Below are 25,657 nucleotides of genomic sequence, written 5' to 3'. Positions count from 1 at the left end.
TTAAGAAACATTTCCGCCTCCTGAACGCTGATCATTTCTCCAGTTTCGAGGTGCAACTAATTAAAGTAGGCCTAGCCTTTCCCCTCTTAATTGTTCTTGTGTATCGCCCACCAAAAATGCATAAGGACTTCATCACCCAATTTGCTGATCTGATTTCTAGCATTTTGCCCAAATTTGACCGGATCATGATTCTTGGTGACTTTAATATTCATGTTTGCTGTCCCACTAAGCCTCTTGTGAGTGAATTTATGCACCTGGTTGAGTCCTTCAATCTGACTCTTCACACCACGGGACCCACTCACAAGTTAGGCCATACTCTCGACCTAGTGTTATCGTCTGGATTCCCAATCAACAACATTGAAACTACTGAAGCCTGTCTATCGGACCACAGAGCTATCATTTTTGACGCATCTCTGCCTTTATCTCCCGCAAAATCTCATCTCCCTGTTTGCTACTCCCGCGACATAAATTCATTAACTGCCAGTAAATTCTCCGAGGCTCTCACAGCTGCCCCCAACATCTGCACTATTGAGGCCTCTCCCCCCCATCTCAGCACTGAGGATCTCGCCTCTTTATTTAATATCACTTGTTCTTCCATCCTGGATTCTATCGCTCCCCTTAAAATGAAAAAGCCTAAGCCCAAAGGTCGGCCGTGGCTCAATGACTCCACCAAAGCCCTAAGAAGGGAGTGCAGAAAATCAGAAAGGAGGTGGAAATGTGACAAGCTTCAAATTTCCTTCGAAATTCTGAGAAACAATCTTCTCAAATACCAGGAAGCAGTAAGTCTGCTAGAGCACAATACTTCTCCGACCTTATTTCCAAAAACTCTCATAACTCCCAGGTCCTATTTAGAACAATTACCTCTGTCATATGTCCCACCCCCAGTACCAGCTTAGTTGGGTCCCCTGCTAAGTGCGAAGAATTCGCTAAATTTTTCACCAACAAAGTTGAGAATATTAGAATAAACATTTCCCCTCCCACCCGTGACCTAGCTGTCTCACTAGTCTGTTCATCTAAATTGGACTGTTTCCAACCCGTCACTCTATCCTCCCTTGCAAAGCTTGTCTCTGCTATGAAACCTGCAACCTGCCCCCTTGATCCAGCCCCCACTGCCCTTCTGAAGGATGTCATTGCAATAGCCGGTCCCAGCATCCTCTCTATTATCAACAGTTCTCTGGCCACTGGCACTGTTCCAACCAGTTTCAAGCACGCGGTGGTCCAGCCCCTACTGAAAAAACCTAACCTAGACCCCACCTTGCCTAGCAACTACAGACCCATTTCCAAACTGCCATTCCTGTCAAAAGTCCTTGAAAAGGCAATCCTAAACCAATTAGTGCCCTACCTGCACCAAAACACCATCCTGGAAGGTTTCCAGTCAGGTTTCAGAGCCCACCACAGCACAGAGTCTGCCTTGTTGAAGGTACACAACGACCTGCTTCTCGCCATCGACACCGGCGACTGTGCAATCCTGCTCCTTCTCGACCTCAGCGCAGCGTTCGATACAGTGGACCACACCATCCTTATTGACCGTCTCCGGTACGCGGTTGGCATTGATGGCACTGCCCTGAGCTGGTTCGCTTCGTACCTCAAAGATAGGAGTTTCGCCATCAACATAGGCAGTTATTCCTCTGCTCCAGCTAGCCTCTCCTACGGAGTTCCACAAGGCTCCATCCTAGGCCCCATTCTCTTCTCTCTATACATGCTCCCCCTTGGCCAAATCATTCAAAGGCACGGCATTTCTTTCCACTGCTATGCCGATGACACACAGCTTTACCTCCCCCTGAAACCCAACAACCAGTCAAATTTAAACAGCCTCTCACACTGCCTTGAGGACATAAAATGTTGGATGGCACAGAACTTCCTCCAATTAAATGAGAGCAAGTCTGAGGTCATCCTATTCGGCCCCCCCGACTCCATCAAATTGATAACAGGCAGTCTTGGAAGTCTATCCTGCCTAGTCAAACCGCATGTCAAAAACCTCGGCGTGATATTTGACTCTGCATTAAAGTTTGACAAGCAAGTCAACGCTGTGGTAAAAGCCAGCTTCTTCCAACTTCGAACCATAGCTAAAATCAAACCATTCCTCCAATTCGACGACACAGAAAAAATCATTCACGCTTTCATTTCCTCCCGCCTAGACTACTGCAACTCCCTATACACTGGGATCAGCCAATCTTCCCTGTCCCGCCTGCAACTGGTCCAACACGCCGCAGCGAGACTCCTGACGGGTACCCGTAAAAGGGACCACATCACCCCGATTCTGGCCTCTCTCCACTGGCTCCCTGTACGGTACAGAATCAACTTCAAGCTCCTCCTATTCACGTATAAAGCCCTAAATGGACACTCCCCCCCCTACATCAAAAATCTTCTAACCCTCCTCTCTAACTCCAGGTCCCTCAGATCGGCCGACTTGGGGCTATTCACTATCCCGCGGTCTAGGCTTAAACTCAGGGGTGACCGCGCTTTTGCGGTTGCAGCTCCTAGACTGTGGAACAGCATCCCTCTCCCCATCAGAACTGCCCCCTCCATCGACTCCTTTAAGTCCAGGCTCAAAACCTATTTCTACTCCCTAGCGTTTGAGGCTCATTGAGGAGGCGCTGTGAACTGTTTGCGTGGTACTGTATGTTTCATTTTTTTGCCCATTGGAACCTAATCAGATGTACAGCACTTTGGTCAACGTGGGTTGTTTTTAAATGTGCTATACAAATAAAATTGACTTGACTTGACTTGACTATACTCGCTGGAATTTAGAAGACTGAGGGGGGATCTTATAGAAACATATAAAATTCTTAAGGGGTTGGAGAGGCTAGATGCGGGAAGATTGTTCCCGATGTTGGGGAAGTCCAGAACCAGGGGTCACAGCTTAAGGATAAGGGGGAAGTCTTTTAGGACCGAGATGAGAAAACATTTCTTCACACAGAGAGTGGTGAGTCTGTGGAATTCTCTGCCACAGAAGGTAGTTGAGGCCAGTTCATTGGCTATATTTAAGAGGGAGTTAGATGTGGCCCTTGTGGCAAAAGGGATCAGGGGGTATGGAGAGAAGGCAGGTACAGGTTACTGAGCTGGATGATCAGCCATGATCATATTGAATGGCGGTGCAGGCTCGAAGGGCCGAATGGCCTACTCCTGCACCTATTTTCTATGTTTCTATGTTAGGGCTGGCATAGATCACAGTGAATGATGGCGCAGGTGTGAGGGGCAGGGAATTGTGGTCACTGTTCCCGAAAACGCCACCCGCTGAGGGACCGCCACGAGGGATATGTTGGCGCCCTTTATATGGCGACTGTTTGCATACCTTGGGCATGCGAAATAAAGCATATCACTGCAATTGTCACATGTGACAACAGCGTATTCATACTAGACCGACATGGTTCATGCTCTGTGTTTCACCCAGAGAGAGTGAATCTGTGGAATTCTCTGCCACAGAAGGCAGTGGAGGCCAATTCACTGGATGTATTCAAGAGAGAGTTGGATATAGCTCTTAGTGATAGTTAATTGAATCAAGGGATATGGGGAGAAAGCAGGAACAGGGTACTGATTCTGTATGATCAGCCATGATCATATTGAATGGAGCTGCTGGCTCAAAGGGCCGAATGGCCTACTCCTGCACCTATTTTCTATGGTTCTATGTGTTGGAAAAATACTGAAGATGCTGGTTAAAATCGAAGGTAGACACCAAATGCTGGAGTAACTCAGCGGGTCAGGCAGCATCTCGGGAGAGAAGGAATGGGTGACGTTTCGGGTCGAGACCCTTCTTCAGACTCTATGTTGACTCTATGTGTGACTGACTCTCCACCACTGTGCCGCTGTTCTGTGCCTCGTCCTCTTCCTTGACGAGGTGTAGCAGAGTCTGGGTGTGGTCTCCCCATTGCCCTACTTAACTGATGCACACCTTCAGCCACCCAGCAGTAAACAGCAACATCCTGTGTAGGAAGGAACTGCCGATGCTGGCTTAAATCAAAGGTAAACACAAAATGCTGGAGTAACTCAGCGGGTCAGGCGGCATCTCTGGAGAGAAGGAATGGGTGACGTTTAGGGTTGAGACCAAAAATACTAGAGGAGCAAGATAGACCGTTCCGTTGAAATCGCCTATACTGAAATGTAGTACGCAAAGGAGCGTAACGGCCGCCATTTTAGTAAGCAAAACCCGCCGTTCGCTCTGCCTCTCGCAGTGTAATCAGTGTTTTGGGGGAACAGTCCGTGTGATGATACCATTAAAATGCAGAATATATCTCATCTATCAATTCACAGATTTTTGTTACTTTTCTTTTTAAATGTTTGTCCACTAAAATGGCGCCGTGACATACTATGGGTTTTAGGGTCGAGTGATCTGTCTTGCTCTGCTCTATTATCTTTGGTTGAGACCCTTCTTCAGACTGATGTCAGGGAAGTGGGCGTTACAGAGATCAAATGTAGTCGGAGACAGTAAGACTGGTAGCAAAAGGGGGAGGGGATGGAGAGAGATGGAAAGCAAAGGCTATTTGAAGTTAGAGAAGTCAATGTTCATGCCGCTGGGGTGTAAGCTGTCCAAGCGAAATGTGAGGTGCTGTTCCTCCAATTTGCGCTGGGCCTCACTCTGACAATGGAGGAGGCCCAGGACAGAAAGGTCAGATTGGGAGTGGGAGGGGGAGTTAAAGTTCTGAGCAACTGGCTGAATAACAACATCCTTTTGGCTTTCTCAATGCCCCGTCAGTCTGTTGTAAATCATACAGGAATCTGTGAGCCGTGACCTCCAGGTTCAAGAACTCCAAAGACGTACAGGTATGTAGGTTAATTGGCTGGGTAAATGTAAAAATTGTCCCTAGTGGGTGTAGGATAGTGTTAATGTGCGGGGATCGATGGGCAGCACGGACTTGTTGGGCCAAAAAGGCCTGTTTCCGGCTGTATATATATGATATGATATGATAAGAACAGCCACCAGCCCTCAGACTCTGTCTTACACCACCCTGCACCTCCCTAACCACAACAACCGCTCAGCGATGGCCTGCTATGTGCTCTGTACTGCTGAGGGTGCACAACATGCCATGGCTTGCCCATGTTTACCTAGAATAACCCACCATTTATTATGTGTTGATTTGTTTTGGTTTAGAGATACAGCGCGGAAACAAGCCTTTTGGCCCAACGAGCCTGCGCCGACCAGCGATCCCCGCACACTAACACTATCCTACACCCACTAGGGACAATTTACACTTACACCAAGCCAATTAACCTACAAACCTGTACGTCTTTGGAGTGCGGGAGGAAACCAGAGATCTCGGAGAAAACCCACGCAGGTCACGGGGAAAACGTTCAAACTCCGTACAGACGACGCCCGTAGTCGGGATCGAACCTGAGTCTCCGGCGCTGTGAGGCAGCAACTCTACCGCTGCGCCACCGTGTTATTGTGCTGTGGCATTAATATAAGGATGCTGCAAGTAAGAATCTCACTGTTCTGGTCCTAAAGCTCATGATAATTAAACACTCTTAGCTCTTTGACACTTACGGGCGCAGTGGTAGAGTTGCTGCTTTACAGCTCTTACAGCGCCGGAAAGCCGGGTTCCATCCTGACTACGGGTGCTGTCTGTACGGAGTTTGTACGTTCTCCCCGTGACCTGTGTGGGTTTTCTCCGAGATCTCGGGTTTACTCCCACACTCCAAAGGCGCACAGGTTTGTAGGTTAATTGGCTTGGTATAAATGTAAATTGTCCCTAGTGTGGTAATATAGTGTTAATAGAAAATAGACAATAGGTGCAGGAGTAGGCCATTCGGCCCTTCGAGCCAGCACCACCATTCAATGTGATCATGGCTGATCATTCTCAATCAGTACCCCGTTCCTGCCTTCTCCCCATACCTCCTGACTCCGCTATCCTTAAGAGCTCTATCTAGCTCTCTCTTGAATGCATTCAGAGAAGTGGCCTCCACTGCCTTCTGAGGCAGTGAATTCCACAGATTCACAACTGTCTGACTGAAAAAGTTTTTCCTCATCTCTGTTCTAAATGGCCTACCCCTTATTCTTAAACTGTGGCCCCTGGTTCTGAACTCCCCCAACATTGGGAACATGTTTCCTGCCTCTAACGTGTCCAACCCCTTAATAATCTTATATGTTTCGATAAGATCCCCTCTCATCCGTCTAAATTCCAGTGTATACAAGCCTAGTCGCTCCAGTCTTTCAACATATGACAGTCCCGCCATTCCGGGAATTAACCTAGTAAACCTACGCTGCACGCCCTCAATAGCAAGAATATCCTTCCTCAAATTTGGAGACCAAAACTGCACACAATACTCCAGGTGCGGTCTCACTAGGGCCCTGTACAACTGCACACAGTACTCCAGGTGCGGTCTCACTTGGGCCCTGTACAACTGCAGAATGTGTGGGGATCGCTGGTCGGCGCGGACTCGGTGGGCTGAAGGGCTTGTTTCCGTATTTTATCTCTAAACTAAACTCAACGAAATCCACATCCCTTTAGATCTCTACGCTCTGCAAAACCCTTGCATATTGGATAGCATTAAACCTATAAACCCATAGGTCTTTGGAGTGTTGGGGGAAACGAGAGCACCCGGAGAAAACCCACGCGGTCACAGGGAGGACATGCAAACGCCACACAGACAGCCCCCTTGGTCAGGATGGAACCTGGGCCTCTGGTGCTGTAGAGCAGCAACTCTGCCTCTGCATCTCCCTGCCACCCATCCTGCCTACCTTTGTGTCATCAACAAATTTAGCGACCGTCCATGCGCTCAGTATCTTCATCCATTCATGGGAGTAGTCAATGGCTGAGACTCCAGCTCCACTTCCAATGATGCTTCACCTGTTACACCTTGCGACCCAGGAAAAGACTCCTGCATGCCAACTCTCTGCTTCCTGTCAGCCAACTCCCATTCACACCGCCGCCTCCAACATGATCCCACCACTAGTCACATCTTCCCACCTCCACCCATTTCCACCTTCTGCAGAGACCGCTGGCTCCGCAACTCCTTGGTTCACTCATTCTTTCCCACCCAAACCGCCCCCTCGCCAGGTACCATCCCCTACAACACCACGATGGCGCAGCGGTAGAGTTGCTGCCTCACAGCGCCAGTGACCCGAGTGTAGTCTGTACAGAGTTTGTACGTTCTCCCCGTGACCTGTGTGGGGTTTAGTTTAGTTTAGAGATACAGCAAGGAAACAGGCCCTTCGGCCCACCGTGTCCACGCCGACCAGCAAACCCCGCACATTAACACTATCCTACACACACAAGGGATAATTTTTACATTCACCAAGCCAATTAACCTGCAAACCTGCACGTCTTTGGAGTGTGGGGGGAAACCGAAGATCTTGGAGAAAACCCACGCAGGTCACGGGGAGAACGTGCAAACTCTGTACAGACAGCACCTGTAGTCGGGGTGGAACCCGGGTCTCCGGCGCTGCATTCGCTGTAAGGCAGCAAATCTACCGCTGCGCCACCGTGACCGCCCACCGAGATCGTCAGCTTCTCCGAGATCTTCGGTTTCCTCCCGCACTCCAGACGTGTAGGTTTGTAGGTTAATTTGCTTGGTATAACATGTAAATTGTCCCTAGTGTGTGTGGTATAATGTTAGTGTGTGGGGATCGCTGGTCGGCACGGATTCTGTGGGCCGAATGGCCATGTTTCCTGTGCTGTATCTCTAAACTAAACTAAACTAAACACCAGTTTCTACACATCCTCCATCACATCCATCCAGGAACCCAAGCAGTCCTTCCAGGTGAGGCAGAGGTTTATGTGGACCTCCTCTAACCTTGTCTACTGTATCTGGCGTTCCCGATGTGGCCTCCCATGCACCGACACCATCCAGTTGGCCACCCTCCCCCCACCCTGGTTCCCTTCCCCCAATATTTCTTCCTCTGCCTTCACATTTCGTACCTCTTCGCTCCTGATCTCACACTCTGTACCTTCTCACCTCTGATCTTTGTCAAGCCATCCACCAGTAACAAGACCCCTCATCTGTATCCACCTGGCCAATTGCCAGGCTTTGTCACAGTCTCAGGTAGACACAAAACGCTGGAGTAACTCAGCGGGTCAGGCAGCATCTCGGGAGAGAAGGAATGGGTGACGTTTCGGGTACCCGAAACGTCACCCATTCCTTCTCTCCCGAGATGCTGCCTGACCCGCTGAGTTACTCCAACATTTTGTGTCTACCTTCGATTTTAAACCAGCGTCCGCAGTTATTTTTCCAACACTTTGTCCAACTCCCATCTCTTCCCAGCTCTCACCCTCCTGAAGAAAGGTCCCAACCAGAAACGTCACCTATCCATGTTCTCCAAAGATGCTGCCCGACCCACTGAGCTACTCAAGCACTTTGTGTCTATTTTGGCAAACCAGCATCTGCGATTCCCTGTGTTCAGTTTTTAGTTTGGATTAGAGAGACTGCGCTGAAACGGTCCCTTCGAGTCCGCGTCGACCAGCGATTTGGGACAATTTACAATTTTACCACAAGCCAATTAGCCTACAAACCTGTACGTCTTTAAAGTGTGAGAGGACATTTGGAGCACCCGGGGGGTGAATGTACAAACGTCGTACAGACGGCACCCGCGGTCAGGATCTAAGCGTGTCACTGGCGCTGTAATGCAGCAACTCTACTGCTGTGCCACCGTGCCACCCCAATGTGTTACCTCCTGTGCTGTAAACCAAAGATACTAGAGGAGCATGATGGACCACTCCGTTGAAATCGTGTAGTACGCAAAGGAGTGTAACATCCGCCATTTTAGTAAGCAAAACCCGCCATTCGCTCTGCCTCTCGCAGTGTAATCAGTGTTTTGGGGGAACAGTATGTGTGATGACACCATTAAAATGCAGAATATATCTCATCTATCAATTCACAGATTGTTGTTATTTTTCCTTTTCTGCCGACTAAAATGGCGCCGTGACATACTACGGTTTTTAGGGTTGAGTGGTCTCTCTTGCTCTGCTCTGTTATCTTTGCTGTGAACTATTATTTAGCAATAACTGCCGATGTGGCTCCTTATTAAATGCCTTCTGGAAATCTAAGTGTATTGCATCTGTTGGTTCCGTTGGAACTCCTTGGATACACACATTTCCCTCAATGGCTTTCCCTGTCTCTTGCTCAAAAACTTTAATTTAGTTTAGTTTTGAGCTACAGCATGGAAATGGGCCATTCGCCCCAACGAGTCCATGCTAACCATTGATCGCCCACTCACACCAGGTCTATGCTATCCCACTTTCTCATCCACTCTCTCTACACACCAGGGGCAATTTACACAGGCCAACACACCTATAAACCCACACGTTTTTAGTTTAGAGATACAGCGTGGAAACAGGCCCTTCGGCCCACTGAGTCCACGCCGACCAGCGATCCCCACACACTAGTTCTGTCCTATACACTAGGGACAATTTACAGAGGGTCAATCAACCTATAAACACGCACGTCTTTGGGATGTGGGAGGAAACCGCAGTACGGGTGCTGTCTGTACGGAGTTTGTACGTTCTCCCCGTGACCTGCGTGGGTTTTCTCCGAGATCTTCGGTCTCCTCCCACACTCCAAAGACGTACAGGTTTGTAGGTTAACTGGCTTGGTAAATGTAAAAATTGTCCCTAGTGGGTGTAGGTAATGTGTTAATGTGCGGGGATCGCTGGTCGGCGCGGACCCGGTGGGCCGAAGGGCCTGTTTCCGTGCTGTATAACTAAACTAAACTAAAACCACCCGGAGAAAACCCACGGGGTCACGGGAAGAACATGCACACTCCACACAGACAGCACCCAAGGTCAGGATCGAACCAGACAGCACCCACACAGACAGCACCCAAGGCCAGGATCGAACCAGACAGCACCCACACAGACAGCACCCAAGATCGGGATCGAACACGGGTCTGTGGCAGCAACTCAGCCACAGTTGTTGATGTAAGAGTTCATGTCAATGGTTTGAATTCCCCTTTTTATTTGCTGCTGGTCTCTGCTGCCTTTGCCTCTGTTATTTGCTTTTTATTTTTAGTTTGTGTTCCAGTAACCGGTGTGTTTCTCATTAGCAGCAGTCATTAGTGCCTGTTTTAGTAGCTGACTAATGGAATGCAGGGATTCAGTTCCCTAAGCTCACTCTGCCATCCAATACTTCCATCAGTGCCACTTTCCTCCACTAATCTCACATCTCTTCATATCCAACAGGCTATCAATATTTGCCTTGAATATACTCAGTCACGCTAAGTGCAGTCTAACTGGTATTTTAGTCACAAAGTGCTGGAGTAACTCAGCGGCACAGGCAGCATCTCTGGAGAGAAGGTGACGTTTCGGGTCAAGACCCTTCTTCAGACACCGCTGAGTTACTCCAGCACTTTGCGTCTATCTTCGGTTTAAACCAGCATCTGCAGTTCCATCCTACACATTCTTACTGGTATTTTGTAACGTTGCAACATAATAAGCTAACTATTATATTCCATATAGGTACAGGGGAACTGCTGGTGCTGGTTTACCAAAAAAAAGACACAAAGTGTTGGAGTAACTCAGCAGGTCAGTCAGCATCCCTGGAGGACGTGGATAGGTGACGTTTCATTTCGGGACCCCTCTTCAGACTGGTTGTGTTGGAGGGGGGGGGGGGAGGGAGAAAGATGGAGGAGTGGTGGGGCAGGGCAGAGTATGGTGAGTGATAGGTGGATACAGGCAAGGAGTATATTTTTTTGATTGGCTGATGGTTGAACAAAGGCAAGAGATGAAAGATAGAAGCATAGACAATAGGTGCTGGAGGAGGCCATTTGGCCCTTCGAGCCAGCACCGCCATTCATTGTGATCATGGCTGATCATCCACAATCAGTAACCTGTGCCTGCCTTCTCCCCATATCCCTTGATTCCAAGATAAGACGATAAAGATAGAAAAGGTGTGAATGTGCCATAGAAAGCTTCGTTTTCTTTTAGTTTAGAGATATAGAGGAGAAACAGGCCCTTCGGCCCACTGAGTCCGCACCGACCGGCGATCCTTGCTAACTCTATCCTACACACACTAGGGACAATTATTTTTTTACATTTATACCAGGCCAATTAACTTGTGTGTGGGAGGAAACCAAAGATCTCAGAGAAAACCCACGCATTTTACGGGGAGAACGTACAAACTCCGTACAGACAGCGCCCGTAGTCGGGATGGAACCCGGGTCTCTGGCGCTGTTAGGCGGCACCCCTACTGTTGCGCCACCTGCATTTTATCAGGAGGCATCACAGCTTGGTTTGGGAACAGCTCCATGCAAGACCGCCAGAAACTGCAGCGAATTGTGGATGCAGCCCAGACCATCACACCAACCAACCTCCCTCGCACTGAAGATAGACACAAAAAGCTGGAGTAACGCAGACGGGGAGAGACGGGTGTGCAGACAGGTGAGGAGCGGGGAAGACTGGCATATATCTGGGAAAAAAAACTGCAGTTGCTGGTTTAAATCGAAGGTAGGCACAAAAAGCCGGAGTAACTCAGCGGGTCAGGCAGCATCTCGGGAGAGAAGGAATGGGTGACGTTTCGGGCACCCATTCCTTCTCTCCCGAGATGCTGCCTGACCCGCAGAGTTACTCCAGCATTTTGTGTCTACCTTTGGCTTATAACTAGTCCTGATGCAGAATCGCAGCCCGAAACATCGACCGTTCCTTTCCTTCCACAGATGCCGCCTGACCCGCTGAGATCCTCCAGCAGAGGAGTTTATCGCTCCAGATTGCAACATCTACAGTCTCATGTCTCTCTCGGCCTCTCATTCCGTTTTCTCATTTTTAAGTAGCTGGCTTACATTTGATACTTTCCAATCAATAGGAACTGGATCACAAACCAGATAATGGTGGCAAACGACCAGCAATGCATTCAATATTTTCACTGTTCCGGACGTGATAGAGAGGGAGGTAAAAGTGGCGTTTAGTTTAATTTAGAGACACACTAGACCAAATCGACCAGTTGGGCCCAAACCTCTCCTGCATTGGTGCAGCACCCTCTCCTCCCCCCCTCCTCCCCTCCCCCCTCCACCCCTACTCCCCTCACCCCTCCCCTCACCCCTCCCCTCACTCCTCGCCCCTCACCCCTCCTCTCACTCCTCCCCCTCCCCTCCTCGCCCCTCACCCCTCCCCTCACTCCTCTCCCCTCACCTCGCCCCTCACCCCTCCCCTCACCCCTCCCCTCACCCCTCCCCTCCCCCCTCACCTCACCCCTCCCCTAACCCTCACACCCTCTCCCCCCTCCCTCCCTAGGAGATAGATTTAGACTTTAAAATGTAAATAACTTAAAAAATATAACACCGATTTCAAAGAAACCGCTTCCATTAGCACCAAAGGGATGACGGTGAGTAAGGTCGGCCTAATATTGTCGCGCTGTCGTGTGCCTTTTGGCGATAGTTCAGGAACAAACAAACGAGAGTGGCCTCTGGTTCTGGACCCACGCAGGTCACAGGGAGAACGTACAAACTCTGTACAGACAGCACCCGTGATCGGGATCGAACCCGGGTCTCTGGCGCTGCAGCAACTGGAGTTTAGAAGGATGAGAGGGGATCTTATAGAGACGTATAAAATTATAAAAGGACTGGACAAGCTGGATGCAGGAAAAATGTTCCCAATGTTGGGGGAGTCCAGGAACCAGGGGCCACGGTCTAAGAATAAAGGGGAGGCCATTTAAAACTGAGGTGAGAAAAAACCATTTCACCCAGAGAGTTGTGAATTTGTGGAATTCTGTGCCAAAGAGGGCAGTGGAGGCCAAATCAGTGGATGAATTAAAAAGAGAGTTAGATAGAGCCCTAGGGGCTAGTGGAATCAAGGGATATGGGGAGAAGGCAGGCACGGGTTACTGATTGTGGATGATCAGCCATGATCACAATGAATGGTGGTGCTGGCTCGAAGGGCCGAATAGCCTCCTCCTGCACCTATTTTATTTTTTCCCCATGTAACTCTACCGCTGCGCCACTGTTTAGTAATACTTTCCAGAACTGTATGCAAGGAAGGGGTTTCACTACGCTGCGGGACATGTGACAATGAAGCACCATTGAAGCACTGGGTGGGAACGGTTCAGTCCCAGCTTCCGGCATCTCGGTGGATTACAGACATCAAACGGGCCCTTTGCACCCTCTCCAGCTGCCAGGGCAGAGGTTGAAGGTCATCACCGTCACCCCCCTGATGGCAGCCGCTGATGGATCCTCCCCCCCCCCACTCACACCGGGGGTCTCACGCTCATCTCCGGGCGGGCCCAGGTCCCCTCTCTGACCCACAGTAGCACACTCAACCCCACCCCTACACAAAGGGGCATTCTACTCTACGGCCACGGAGATGGTTATCCCAGCAAACACTGGGCTCTCAGTCCACAGGAGGGCCCAACACAATGGGACCCATTGAGAACCCCCCCCCCCCCTCACACAGCCCTGGGGGGGGGGGGCAGCAGCAGGGGCAATGGGCAATGCTGCGATTTTGCCTTGTGTGTCTGTTAGAGAGTATGTGTGTGCCTGTGTGTATGAGTGTGTGTGTGTGTGAGAGAGAGCACGTGAGTGTGTGTGAGTGTGTGTGTGAGAGAGCGAGTGTGAGTGTGAAAGTGAGTGTGTGTGTGTGCCAGTGTGTATGAGTGTGTGCGTGTGTGAGAGAGCACGTGAGTGTGTGTGAGAGTATGTGTGTGTGTGTGTGAGAGAGCACGTGTGTGTGTGTGTGTGTGAGAGTATGTGTGTGAGTGTGTGTGAGTGTGTGTGTGTGTGTGTGTGTGTGTGAGAGAGAGCACGTGAGTGTGTGTGAGTGTGTGTGTGTGAGAGAGCGTGCGTGAGTGTGAAAGTGAGTGTGTGTGTGTGAGAGAGCGTGTGTGCCTGTGTGTGTGAGTGTGTGTGTGCCTGTGTGTGTGTGTGTGTGAGTGTGTGTGTGAGAGAGCGTGTGTGTGTGAAAGTGTGTGAGTGTATGTGTGTGAGAGAGCGTGTGTGTGTGTGTGTGAGAGAGCGTGTGTGTGTGTGTATGTGAGAGCGCATGTGTGTGTGTGTGTGTGTGTGAGAGAGAACGCGTGTGTGTGTGTATGTGAGAGCGCATGTGTGTGTGTGTGTGTGTGTGAGAGAGAACGCGTGTGTGTGTGAGAGCGCATGTGTGTGAGTGTGTGTGTGTGTGTGTGAGAGAACGCCTGTGTGTGTGTGAGAGAGCGTGTGTGTGTGTGAGTGTGTGTGTGAGAGTGTGAACCTGTGTGTGGGAGAGAGAGTGTGTATTTGCAAGTGTGTTTAGTTCAGTTTAGTTTAGCGATACAGCACGGTAACAGGCCCTTCGGCCCTCAGTGTCCATGCCGACCAGCGATCCCCGCACATTAACACTATCCCACACACACTAGGGACAATTTACATTTATACCGAGCCAATTAACCTACAAACCTGTACATATTTGGAGTGGGAGGAAACCGGAGCACCCAGAGAAAATGCACGCAGTCACAGGGAGAACGTACAAACTCCGTACAGACAGCGCCCGTAGTCAGGATCAAACCCGGGTCACTGGCACTGAGACTGTAACTCTACCGCTGCGCCTCTGTTCAATCATGGCTGATCTATCTCTCCCTCCTAACCGCATTCTCCTGCCTTCTCCCCATAACCCCTGACACCCACATTAATCAAGAATCTCTCTATGCCTTAAAAATATCCATTGATGGCCCCCACATCCTTCTGTGGCAAATAATTCCACAGATTCGCCACCCTCTGACTAAAGAAATTCCTCCTCAGTGTCCTTAGTGTGTAGGATAGTTCTAATGTACGGGGATCGCTGGTCGGCGTAGACTTAATGGGCCGAAGGGCCTGTTTCCGGGTTGTATCACTGTATCTCTAAAACTTTAGAGATTTAGACTTCAGAGATACAGCGTGGAAACAGGCCCTTCGGCCCACTGAGTCTGCACAGACCAGCGATCCCCACATACTAGCACTATCCTACACACTAAGGACCATTCATGATTTTTACTCAAGCGAATTGACCTACAAACCTGCACGTCTTTGGAGTGTGGGAGGAAACCGGAGCACCCAGGGACAACCCACTGGGTAACGAGAAGACCGTACAAACTCCATACAGACACCACCCATAGTCAGGATCGAACCCGGGTCTCTGGCGCTGTAAAGCACCTAGGTTAATTGGCTTCTGTAAAATTGTAAATTGTCTCTAGTGCGTAGGATAGTGTTAGTGTGGGGGGATCGCTGGTCAGCACGGACTCTGGGCCGAAGGGCCTGTTTCTGCGCTGAATCTCGAAACTAAACTAAACACTCAGAACTTTGGGCTTTGCTTTGTTTTTTTGCACTATATTAGATTTTTTAAGTTAATGAACTCTCTTTATTTTGTTTATTTATTATTATATTGAGCCCTGTGTTTACAAGCCTCTTGTGCTGCTGCAAGTAAGAACTTCATTGTTCCGCTTTGGTACATATGACAATTAAACAATCTTGACTCTTAACTAGAATGAGGTGCAACGAGACCTGGGTGTGCTTGTACATCAGTCACTGAAAGTAAGCATGCAGGTACAGCAGGCAGTGAAGAAAGCAAACCTGCATGTCTTGTTATAGCCTTCATAGCGAGAGGATTTGAGTTTAAGGCAAGGAGGTCCTACTGCAGTTGTACAGGGCCCTGGTGAGACCGCACCTGGAATACTGTGTGCAGTTTTAGTCTCCTAATTTGAGGAAGGACATTCTTCCTATTGAGAGAGTGCAGCGTAGGTTAATTCCTAGGATGGCGGGACTGACATATGATGGGTCGACTGGGCTTGTATTCGCTGGGATTTAGAAGGATTAGAGGGGATCTTATGGAAACATATAAAATTCTTAAGGGATTGGACAGGCTAGATGCGGGAAAAATGTTCCCGGTATTGGGGGAGTCCAGAACCAGGGGCCACAGTTCAAGAATAAGCGGTAGGCCATTTTGGACTGAGATGATGAAGAACCTTTTAATGCAGAGAGTTGTGAATTTGTGGAATTCTCTGCCACAAAAGGCAGTGGAGGCCAATTCACTGGATATATTCAAGAGAGAGTTAGATAGAGCTCTTAGGGCTCACAGAATCAAGGGGTATATAGTATAAGAAAATAACTGCAGATGCTGGTACAAATCGAAGGTATTCACAAAATGCTGGAGTAACTCAGCAGGTCAGGCAGCATCTCGGGAGAGAAGGAATGGGTGACGTTTCGGGTCGAGAACCTTCTTCAGACAGAATCAAGGGATATGAGGAGAAAGCAGGAACGGGGTACTGATTCTGGGTGATCAGCCATGATCATGTTGAATGGGAGTGCTTGCTCGAAGGGCCGAATGGCCTACTCCTGTACCTACTTTCTATGTTTCTATGTCCTGTTTATGGTGCAATGACCAGAGTTGCCCACATTGCTCCTGCTGTGGTCTGACCAATGTATTATACAGGTGTACCACAAGTTCCCTACTCTTATATTCTCCGCCCCAGCTAATGTAGATCAGTACGCCACATGGCTTCCTCACCTCCCAATGTCCCAGTGTTGTCTCCTTCAGGGAGTTTTGGACTGGACATTGAGGTACTTCACTTCCTCAGTTGCCCTTGGATGTGCAAGAAGTTGCAGTGAGTTGTGGACGCAGCCCAGACCATCACGCACACCAACCTAAGACAGACACAAAATGCTGGGGTATCTCAGGCAGCATCTCTGGAGAGCAGGAATGGGTGATGTTCCGCGTCAAGACCCTTCTTCAAGGTTTCGGTTTCTCGACCCGAAACGTCGTCCTTCTCTCCAGAGATGCCGCCTATCCCTGCTGAGTTACTTTTGTGTCTGCCTTCGGTTTGAACCAGCATCTGCTGTTCCTTCATACGGCAACCAACCTCCCTTCCATTGACTCCACCTACACCTCACACTGCCTGGGCAAAGCCAGCAGCATGATCAAGAGCCAGTCTCACCCCGGTCAGTCCCTCTTCTCCCCTCTCCCATCGCCGGAGGCCCTGGTTCGATCGGACTACGGGTGCTGCCTGTACGGAGTTTGTACGTTCTCCCCGTGTCCTGCGTAGGTTTTCTCCGAGGTCTTCGGTTCCCTCCCACACTCCAAGGACGTACAGGTTTGTAGGTTAATTGGCTGGGCAAATGTTTTTTAAAAAGTTGTCCCTAATGGGTGTAGGATAGTGTTAATGTGTGGGGATCGCTGGTCGGTGTGGACCCGGTGGGCTGAAGGGCCTGTTTCCGCGCTGTATCTCTAAACTAAATATTGTCTATTGTGCAGGATGTACAGATGTGTGAACACGCACACCTCCAGATTCAGCAACAGGTGAGGTTAGAGGAGGTGCACATGAACCCCTGTCTCATCCAGAACCTCTTCACCTGTTACTACCTCTTACGGTGGACCTATCTATAAAAAGCTTTCACAAATTCCCTTTTAAAAATGCTTCCACTTGAGTCTTTAACATTAATATTGATGTAATCAAGAGAGAGTTAGATATAGATCTTAGGGCTAACGGAATCAAGGGATATTCACAGCAGACATGATATTCACAGCAGGCCAACTCCAGGAAAAATGCCGTGAACAAAGGCAGCCTTTAATTCAGGAGCAAGGAGGTTCTACTGCAGTTGTACAGGACCCTGGTGAGACCGCACCTGGAGTACTGTGTGCAGTTTTGGTCTCCTAATTTGAGGAAGGACATTCTTGCTAGTGAGGAAGTGGAGCGTAGGTTCACCAGGTTAATTCCCGGGATGGCGGAACTGACATATGATGAAAGAATGGGTCGACTGGGCTTGTATTCGCTGGAATTTAGAAGGATGAGAGGGGATCTTGCAGAAACATATAAAATTCTAAAAGGATTGGACAGGCTAGATGCAGGAACAGTATTCCCCATGTTGGGGGAGTCCAGAACCAGGGGTCACAGTTTAAGAATAAGGGGTAGGCCATTTAGGACTGAGGTGAGGAAAAATAAATTTCATCCAGAGAGTTGTGAATCTGTGGAATTCTCTGCCACAGAGGGCAGTGGAGGCCAATTCACTGGATGTTTTCAAGAGAGAGTTAGATTTAGCTCTTGGGCTAAAGGAATCAAGGGATGTGGGGGAAAAGCAGGAACGGGGTACTGATTTTAGATGATCAGCCGTGATCATATTGAATGGCGGTGCTGGCTGGAAGGGCTGAATGGCCTCCTCCTGCACCTATTGTCTATGTTTCTATGAAGCCCAGTTGTTACATACTTCCTGCATGTTTGATCCTCTTTCTCTGATTTTGAATCAGCATTTATTGGGCATTTATATTGGTGGATTAGTTCAGGAATGTAATGCAGGGATTTACACTAAACTAAGCAGATTGTGTAATCTGCATGGAAAAATAATATTTTACATTTTTGTTCAGAATGACTTTTCAGGACATAACCCTTTTAAATGGCCTCTCTGTTTATGAAATAAATAGATTCCTTGACTGGAATATCCAGCAAATTAAAAATATGTAGATAGTGAGAACACTGTGGGGCGGCGGGTAGAGCTGCTGCCTTACAGCGCCAGAGTCCCGGGTTCAATCCTGACATCGGGTGCTGTCTGTGTGGAGTTTGCATGTTCTCGCTGTGACCACGTGGGTTTCCTCTGGGTGCTCCAGTTTCCCCCCACATCCCAAAGATGTGCGGGTTTGTAGGTTAATTGGCCCTCTGTAAATTGTGTAGGGAGTGGATGAGCAAGTGGGATAACACAGAACTAGTATGAATGGGTGATCGATGGTCAGCATGGATTTGGTGGGCCGAAGGGCCTGTTTCCGTGCTGTATCTTTGGGTGGCGCAGCGGTAGAGTTGCTGCCTTACAGCGAATGCAACGCCGGAGACCCGGGTTCAATCCCGACTACGGGTGCCGTCCGTACGGAGTTTATACGTTCTCCCCGTGACCTGCGTGGGTTTTTTTTCCGAGATCTTCGGTTTCCTCCCACACTCCAAAGACGTACATGTTTGTAGGTTAATTGGCTTGGTATAAATGTAAAAATTGTCCCTAGTGGGTGTAGGATAGTGTTAGTGTGCGGGGATCACTGGGCGGCACGGACCCGGTGGCCGAAGGGCCTGTTTCCGCGCTGTATCTCTAAACTAAACTAAAAATATGATCCCAGTTAATATGGGGAAAGTTAACATCTAATTGCTAAATCCCTACAGGTCCCGCTTCTCATTGTGTTTTATCTGTAAACCGTCCTCCGTGTCTCATGATGGTTATGAGATGGTTTGTGGTATATCCTAGGAATTGTCATGGTCACCATACCCCCCCCTGCTCCACTCATGTACTTTATTGGAAGAGGCTGCTGAGAAAGCTGCCTTTAATGGACTCCTTCATCAATATTACATGACCACACTGTATGTACATCATTATTTAGTTTCGTTCAGTTTAGAGATACAGTGCAGAAACAGGCCCATCCATCGGCCCACCGAGTCCGCGCCGACCAGCAATTCCCCCATGCACTAACACTAATCTACGCACACTTAAGGAAATGTTACTGTTATACCGAAGCCAATTAACCTACTAACCTGCACGTCTTTGGAGCGTGGGAGGAAACCGGAGCACCCGGAGAAAACCCACGATGCAAATGCAGAACTAAGGAAGGAAGTTGCAGCTGGATTTACATTGAATTGAATTGAATAAATGTTATTAGCCAAGTACACTGTATGTATACATACAAGGAATTTGCCTTGGTGCTCCACTCGCAAGTAACAACACGATATACAGTAGACAATTAAAAATAAAACATTATAATTTAAACATGTGAAGAATGAAATAAAATACCAGAGCAAAAGGAGACTACGGACTGGTTATTGAGTAGAGCTACTACTTGTGGAAAAAAGCTGTGTTTATGTCTGGCTGTGGCTGCTTTGACAGTCCGGAGTCGCCTTCCAGGGGGAAGTGCTGCAAAGAGTTTGTGGCCAGGGTGAGAGGGGTCAGAGATGATCTTGCCCGCTCGCTTCCTGGCCCTTGCAGTGTACAGTTCGTCAATGGTGGGGAAGGTTGTAGCCAGCAACCTTCTCAGATGATCGAACGATCCGTTGCAGCCTCCGGATGTGGTGCTTGGTGGCTGAGCCAAACCAGACCATGATGGAGAAGGTAAGGACAGACTCAATGATAGCAGTATAGAATTGGACCATCATTGCCTGTGGCAGATTGTGTTTCTTCAGTTGCCACAGGAAGTACATGCTTTGTTGGGCCTTTTTGACTGTGGAGTCGATGGTGGCCCCCATTTAAGGTCCCTGGAGATGATGGTTCCAAGGAACTTAAATGACTTCACAGATGTGACTATAGTGTTGTTGATGGTGAGTGGGGGGAGAGGAGGGGGAGCTCTTCGAAAGTCTACAATTAGTTCCACTGTCTTAAGAGCATTGAGCTCCAGGTTGTTGCGATGGCACCAGGACGCCAGCTGTGTCACTTCCCATCTGTAGGCAGATTCCTCCCCATCCTGGATCAGTCCAATCAGGGTTGTGTCATCCGCAAACTAGAGGAGCTCGACAGAGGAGTGTGTGGAGGTGCAGTCGTTGGTGTAGAGAGAGTAAAGGAGAGGGGAGAGTACGCAGCCTTGCGGTGCTCCTATGCTGAGGGTCTGCGGGTCCGAGATGTGCTTTCCCAGCCTCACATGCTGCTTCCTGTCCGTCAGGAAGTTGATGATCCACTGACAGAGGGGTTCAGGCACAGTCAGCTGGGAGAGTTTGGAGTGTTGTAGCTCTGGCACAATGGTGTTAAATGCAGAGCTAAAGTCCACAAACAGAATCCTGGCATAGGTCCCCTTGCGGTCTAGGTGCTGGTGGATGAAGTGCAGGCCTAGGTTGACAACGTCATCCAACGATCTATTGGCCCTATATGCAAACAGCAGGGGGTCCAGCAGGGGGTTTGTGATGTTTTTCAGCTGGGCCAGCCCAAGTCTTTCAAGGGTCTTCATGACTACAGAGGTCAGTGCGACAGGCCTGTAGTCATTAAGGCCAGCGATCCATGGCCTTTTGAGTACAGCGACAATAGTGGAGACTTTGAAGCAGGCAGGGACAGTGCAGGTTTGCAACCTACAAACCTGCGCGTCTTTGGAGTGTGGGAGGAAACCGGAGAACCCGGAGGAACCTCACGCGGTCACGGGGAGAACGTACAAACTCCGTACACACAGCACCCGTAGTCAGGATCGATGCCGGGATCGCTGGTTTGCAGAGACTCGGTGGGCCGAAGGGCCTGTTTCCGCGCTGTATCTCTGAAGTCTGAAGTAAAGTCTAAAGGACAAAGTCTGGCCAGTGGCAGGGGGATGCAGGTGAGGGTGAAGGGTGAATCAGCAGGTGGGTGGAGTACGTGACCGAGACTAGTGGTGAAAACGAGACCAAAGAGTGTCTGATACGGAGAGGAAAGGAGTGAGTTGTAAAGCCAGAGGGAGGAAGATAGATGGACGGGGAATGAGGGACGGGCTAGTGGAAGAAGGGTCTCGATCCGAAACCTCACCCATTCCTTCTCTCCAGAGACGTCGCCTGTCCCGCTGAGTTACTCCAGCATTTATGTGTCTGTCTTCGATTTAAACCGGCATCTGCAGTTCCTTCTGACACTAGTAATAATAATAATAATACATTATATTTATATAGCACTTTTCATACACTCAAAGACGCTTTACTGGGATTTAGAGAACATAGGGAAGTGAATAAATAGATAAATAAGTAAATAAGTAAACGAACAGAGAAAGGAGACAGAAGGTGAGGTGACCTTCAGTGGTCGAAGGCAGTACTGAACAGCTGAGACTTCAGTGATGTTTTGAATGTGGTGAGTGTGGAGGAGTCTCTGACGGTTTGGGGTAGTGAGTTCCATAGGGTGGGAGCAGCGATGGAGAAAGCCCTATCCCCCCAGGATCTGAGTTTGGTCCGGATGTGGGGGGATAGGAGACTAGTGAACTGGGATCGCTGGTCGGTGCGGAATCGATGGGCCGAAGGGCCTGTTTCCCTGCTGTATCTCTAAGCTCTAAACTAAGGAAGGTTAGAACATCTCCATTAAACGTGGCCCCTCTCACATTTAAAGTTATGCCCTCTAGTCTTCGACATTTCCACCCTGGAAAAATAGCTTCCGACTGTCTGCCCTATCTCTGCTTTTCACAATTTTATATGTTTTTATAAGGTCTCAATCTTCTTTATTCCAGAGAAAACGATCCAAAGACGTACAGGTATGTAGGTTAATTGGCTGGGTAAATGTGAAAAATTGTCCCTAGTGGGTGTAGGATAGTGTTAATATACGGGGATCACTGGGCGGCACGGACTTGGAGGGCCGAAAAGGCCTGTTTCCGGCTGTATATATATGATATGATATGATATGATCCAAGTTTGACCAGCAGGCTTTTCGGCCTACTGAGTCCGCGCCGACCAGCGATCCCCGCACACTAACCACTATATACCATACTCTCTTAGAACTGAAACCAGTGGTCCAGGCTGCATTCTGGTAAACCTCCTCTGCAGCCTCTCCAAAGTCCCCACCACCTTCCTGTAATGGGTACGACCAGAACTGCACACAATACTCCAAATGTGGCCTCACCAAACTCCTAGGGAGCTGGCCATTCTCGGTGGAGTTAGTAATCTTATTTGTTTTTTGTTGTTGTTTTTTTTGTGTGTGCATATGTGTGAGTGTGTGTATGATCTATATATATATATATATATATATATGTGTGTATTTGTACGTGTGTGTATATATATACACACACTGAATTTTTTTTATGTGTTGGAAAGAAATGCAGATGCTAGTTTAAATCGAAGGTAGACACAAAATGCTGGAGGAACTCAGCGGGTCAGGCAGCATCTCGGAAGAGAAGGAATGGGTGACGTTTCGGGTCCCGAAACGTCACCCATTCCTTCTCTTCCGAGATGCTGCCTGACCCGCTGAGTTCCTCCAGCATTTTGTGTCTGCCCTGAATCTTTTTATTCTATCTTGTTATTATATTGTTTACAGTGCCATGTTTACGTATTCATATTTCGCTTGGGCAGCTTACAGCCCAGTGGTATGAATATTGATTTCTCTAACTTCAAGTAACCCCGGCATTCCCTCTCTCTCCATCCCTCCCCCACCCAAGTCGCACCAGCTTCTCGTTCTCACCCAGCAAACACCTAACAATGGCCTGTTTCCTTTATCATCGTTACTTTCATTCATTGTTCTTTATCTCTCCACATCACCGTCTATATCTCTCCTTGCCCTTATCCCTGACCAGTCTGAAGAAGGGTCTCGACCTGAAACGTCACCCATTCCTTCTCTCCAGAGATGCTGCCCGACCCGCTGAGTTACTCCAGCTTTTTGTGTCTTTCTTTGGTTTAAACCAGCATCTGCAGTTCCTTCCTACACATGTTTACATATTGTGTTGTGCTGCTGCAAGTAAGAATTTCATTGTTCTATCTGGGACACGTGGCAATAAACCACTCTTGACTCTTTACTCTTGCTCAAACATTTCCCATTAGCACACGCAACCACAGAAACAAACAGCTCACACACGTCACTAACCTTGCACACGGCTTCAAGGGAAGAGATGATAGCATGGTGTCACAGGCGTTAGTGCTGCTTCCTCATACCTTCAATGGCCCAGGTTCAATCCTGACCCTGGGCACTGTCTACGTGGAGTTTGCCCACTCTCAGTGTGTTTAGTTTAGTTTTCGTTTAGAGATACAGGCTTTTCGGCCTACTGAGTCCTCGCCGACCAGCGATCCCCGCACACTAACGACTATATACTACACTCACACACTCACACAATACCAGTTCACTAGCACTATCCTACACTATAGGATGATTTACAATTTTACCAAGCCAATTAACCTATAAACCTGTACGCCTTTGGAGTGTGGGAGGAAACCGAAGATCTAGGAGAAAACCCACGCGGAGTTCACGGGGAGAACGTACAAACTCCGTACAGACTGCAACCGTGGTCAGGATCGAACCCGGGTCTCCTAGCTCTGTGAGGCAGCAAATCTACCCGCTGCGCCACCCTGCCACCCGTGTTACTGTGGGTTTCTAAACAATCACGATCCAAACAAAGATTAATGGTTCAATGGTTCTTCATTGTCACCTATACAGAGCACAGTGAATTTTTTTGCACAACACACACATGGACTGTCCCCACATTTTGGTGCCGTTTACAAAAAAAACCATTCCAAAGTGCGGTCCATATAAGTTCATAAGTTCTCGGAGTAGAATTAGGCCATTCGGCCCATCAAGTCGACTCCGCCATTCAATCATAGCTGGTCTATCGCTAGGGTGTGCTATCTCTGGGCATCAGGGTGGCAACAATAGCCCAGGTCTCCCTGCCCTTGGGACAGACATGGCAGCAGTCACTAGCCCCAGTGTGCTATCTCTGGGCACTAGGGTGGCACCACTAGCCCCAGTGTGCTATCTCTGGGCACTAGGGTGGCACCACTAGCCCCAGTGTGCTATCTCTGGGCACTAGGGTGGCACTACTAGCCCATGTCTCCCTGCCCTTGGAACTAGGGTGGCACCACTAGCCCCAGTGTGCTATCTCTGGGCACTAGGGTGGCACCACTAGCTCAGGTCTCCCTGTCCTTGGGACTAGGGTGGCACCACTAGCCCCAGTGTGCTATCTCTGGGCACTAGGGTGGCACCACTAGCCCCAGTGTGCTATCTCTGGGCACTAGGGTGGCACCACTAGCCCCAGTGTGCTATCTCTGGGCACTAGGGTGGCACCACTAGCCCCAGTGTGCTATCTCTGGGCACTAGGGTGGCACCACTAGCCCATGTCTCCCTGCCCTTGGAACTAGGGTGGCACCACTAGCCCCAGTGTGCTATCTCTGGGCACTAGGGTGGCACCACTAGCTCAGGTCTCCCTGTCCTTGGGACTAGGGTGGCACCACTAGCCCCAGTGTGCTATCTCTGGGCACTAGGGTGGCACCACTAGCCCCAGTGTGCTATCTCTGGGCACTTGGGTGGCACCGCGAGTCCAGGTCTCCCTGTCCTTGGGACTAGGGTCGCAGCAGTGAAACTAGGCCCAGTGTGCTATTTGTGGGCATAAGGGTGGCATCAATAGCCCAGGTCTCCCTGCCCTTGTGACAAACATGGCAGCATTCACTAGCCCCAGTGTGCCAACCTCTAGGCACTAGGATGGCACCACTACCCCAGGTCTCCCTGCCCTTGGGACTAGGGTGGCAGCAGTCACCAGCTTGGGTCTCCCGGCCCTTGGTACTCCACTGGCAGCAACATCACCAGCTTGTCTGCAGTGGGCAATGAAAGGCGTGATAGGGAACTCTGCAGTCGTGGCGGGCAAGGTTGGCCAAGGCTGCCAAGGTTGGCCCAAGGCTCGGCACGGTGCAGTGGCAAGACCCAGGCGCGGTGCATCCCCGCTCCACTCACAGAGCAGCCAGCACCAGGCACCAGCCCCGTGCAGCCCCGCACGACCTTTGCCCGCAACAGTGCCCCGCCATGTTCCACAACTCCTCTTTCATCCAGAAATCTCTCTTTCAGAATCAACCGCTCACGATTCCGCAGATAGACACAAAGAGCTGGAGTAACTCATGAGGACAGGCAGCATCTCAGGAGAGAAGGAATGGGTGACGTTTCGGGTCGAGACCCTTCCTCAGACTGATGTAAGGGGAGGGGTAAACGCCTTCTCTCCAAAGATGCTGTCTGTCCCCATGAGTTACTCCAGCTTTTGGTGTCCAACTTCAGTTTAAACCAGCATCTGCAGTTCCTTTTCTTACACATGCTCACATCTCAGTTGGTTCAGTTGCCTGATAACAGCTGGGAAGAAACTGTCCCTGAATCTGGAGGTGTGCGTTTTCACACTTCTGTACCTCTTGCCCGATGTGAGAGGGGAGAAGAGGGACTTTC

Source organism: Rhinoraja longicauda, chromosome 40, assembly GCF_053455715.1.
Source record: "Rhinoraja longicauda isolate Sanriku21f chromosome 40, sRhiLon1.1, whole genome shotgun sequence".
NCBI lineage: Eukaryota > Metazoa > Chordata > Chondrichthyes > Rajiformes > Arhynchobatidae > Rhinoraja > Rhinoraja longicauda.
Note: the sequence above shows the minus strand (reverse complement) of the source record.